Raw genomic sequence first — 3,052 nt, 5'->3', positions numbered from 1 at the left:
CAAGATGGTACTGAAGATTTTTCCCCCCCCCCTTCTTCCCTTCGTTTAACCCTTCACCTTATTGAAAACACCTGTGGGTTAAGTTTCTGGCCGCTTAAAGGGACCTTGCCCCACTCTTCACCCAAATTCACCAAAATTCACTTGTGGGTTTTTAAACTAGTATTTAATAGAAGATAGTTCTTTGCCACAGTATTTCGTTTAACCCTTCACCTTATTGAAAACACCTGTGGGTTAAGTTTCTGGCCGCTTAAAGGGACCTTGCCCCACTCTTCACCCAAATTCACCAAAATTCACTTGTGGGTTTTTAAACTAGTATTTAATAGAAGATAGTTCTTTGCCACAGTAATTCCTTTAGTAATGTTTTCAGGATACTTAACTTCGGTTGTGTAGGACTTTCTCTAGTTGTGACTCTTCCTCGTCTCCTCTGGCTGCGTCTTGAGCTCGTCGTCAAGCGTCGGGCGTTCTTTTGTCTTCCGCTTTAGAGGCGTTTTCCAGCGTCCAGGAAGGTTGCCTGCCTTTCCTTTTAGCTAGAATGAAAGCCCCTTGCTTTCTTTTCCCCCCTCCGAGGTGAAAAAGTTCAGGGGTTTGATAGTTCTTTCCCCAAAAAGACAAATAGAAAGGCAGTGGCTCCGCAGCAAGGCTGCAAACGTCCACCCTCGACGGAAACCGGAAACGGACCTCTGTGGAACTTCGTTCTTGTGCGTTCCTGCCCAAAAACAGCCCTGGTCACAGAGTATTGACTTTGCTTGCCTCCTTGGGTGTCAGTGCCAAGTGCTCACCCTATAGTGCTAAGTGCCCTCTCTGCTTTTGCCACCACCAAAGTGCCTTGTGACTTGCTCTAAGTCTGCATGGCAGGGAGCTCAAAGATAGAGTACCGGTGCTGCACACCCGAACTACTGAATTGGAAGATATCACAGCGGAAGGATTTGTAGGAGGTGGGGAGGCTCAGTTGAGTGCTGGGGAGGAGGCTTGGCTTCCATGGTTAGGGGGCCTATGGTTGGCATCCTGAGCTCCTCCAGGCCTATTGGGTGAGACTGCAGCTGGCTGGCTTTACAAGTTCAATGGGCTCCTATAGGCCATGCCATGTTTTTTTGTTGGCATAACTTTCCATCTCTGGAAGGGGGCATTCCCAGGCCAAAAGGGCTCAGGGAGTTGACTAACTCTGGCCATGCCCCCAAACCCGCCCACAACCACACCAGCACTGAGGTCTATAAGACCATTGTGGATTGTACCAGTAGAAGTGTTAACATCTTACTCAAGACATAGAGATAAAGATTGGTTGCCATATAAAGATTTAATTAAAAAAGTGGGAACAGAATGGGTAATGAAAAAGCAGAATGAAATTGAATATGATTATGAATGGCTGAAATATATGCAGATTTTTGACCTTTTTAGATCAGACAAAAGAAACTATGGTTTTAGAGAGGAAAAAAATGAGATTGAAATGATTTGGGAGAGTGAAGGGGGAAAAAATATCTCTAAAATGAATAAAGTGTTACTAAAATGGTATACTGAAGATGAGACTGTAAAGGGGCAAATGATAAAATGGGCGATAAATATGAATACGGAAGTGGCTATTGAAACCTGGGAATATTTGTGGAAAAATTCTATTAAGATATCGCCTTGTACCAATGTTAGAGAGAATTGTTATAAAATGATGTATAGGTGGTACATGACTCCGAAAAAAATTGCAAATATGAACCAGAATATGTCAAATAAGTGTTGGAAATGTAAAAGCCATGAAGGCTCATTTTACCACATGTGGTGGACTTGTGAGAAAGCAGTTGACTTTTGGACAAAAGTCCACAAAGAAATGCAAAAAATTCTGAAATGCTCTTTTAAAAAGGCACCGGAAATTCTGCTTTTAGGATTGAAAATGGAAGAAGTCAATACAACTAAAAAGACTTTATTCTGGTACTTAATCACAACAGCGAGAATGATTTATGCACAATTTTGGAAAACAGAGAAAGTACCAGAAATTGAGGACTGGATACAAAAAGTTCTGTTCATGGCAGAGATGGACAAAATTACGAAGAAATTGAACAACAAAGAAGACGACGTGTTTTTTCAAGAATGGAGTGACTTTAAAATATATCTGGAAAAGAACTGGGATGTGAAACAAAACTTAATATGTTTAGACCAATATTAAGTCAAATGATGTTATCTTTAGATTGTAATGATAAGAAACTGATATTGTTGATGATATGAAGTAATTTGGAGCAGGGGTGGAAGCATTGTGGGAAGCCAATGGAGGGAGGGGAGGAACTGGGAATGGGGTAGACAATTGATAGAATGAAATGATTTAATTTTACATGTTGTATTCCTGAAAATAAAAATTTGTTTACCGAGCACTGAGGTCTATACCTCAGTTGTGCTGACAGGCAGCTTCCGTGGACCACTGCCGGTGTCCATGAGCAATGGAGCACCACTGGGGGTCAGCATCTTTGTGTCATTTAAATGACTTACACCGGTGTAGGGAAAAGTTGGCTCCCAGAGTGCTTTCAGCCCCCCCCCCATTGCTCTGTTAGATTAGAATTGCCAAGATGCATTCACTTGAACAGAGCATCCATTCTCGTGATTAACCCATTGCATTTCACTGTTTTCATCATTATTTTCCTATCTATGATTGGTGTTAATTGTATTTATATATGGAATTTTATGTAAGCTGCCCTGAGCCTGCCTTGGTGGGGAGGGCAGGGTATAAAATGAATAAATAAATAAATATATTTTATCAGACCTGATTTGTGATAACAAAATTTTTGAAAAATGCAGTTTCAGTGCTTGAGTGTGAACTTTCAAAGCACCACTGAGGTGTCTTAGAGTTAGTGGGGTATGCCCTTGAAAAACTATTATTTTCATTCTGTATTGTGATTTCAGAAAAGGCAGGATTATCATTTTCATTAAATGTCAGGACTGTGTTTATTGTATTGGAAAGTCATGGCAACTTGGATATTGGGCTATTATTTCCAGTTGGGGGGAAATGAGAGAAAATGACAAGTTTCTGGAGCAGATATTTTCCCCCCACCAAATGGCACCAATATTTCAGCAAATC

The sequence above is a fragment of the Gekko japonicus genome, unplaced genomic scaffold (genome assembly GCF_001447785.1).
Source record: "Gekko japonicus isolate JY-2015 unplaced genomic scaffold, Gekko_japonicus_V1.1 scaffold550, whole genome shotgun sequence".
In the NCBI taxonomy this organism is placed as follows: Eukaryota; Metazoa; Chordata; class Lepidosauria; order Squamata; family Gekkonidae; genus Gekko; species Gekko japonicus.
This window is presented reverse-complemented; position numbering follows the sequence as displayed.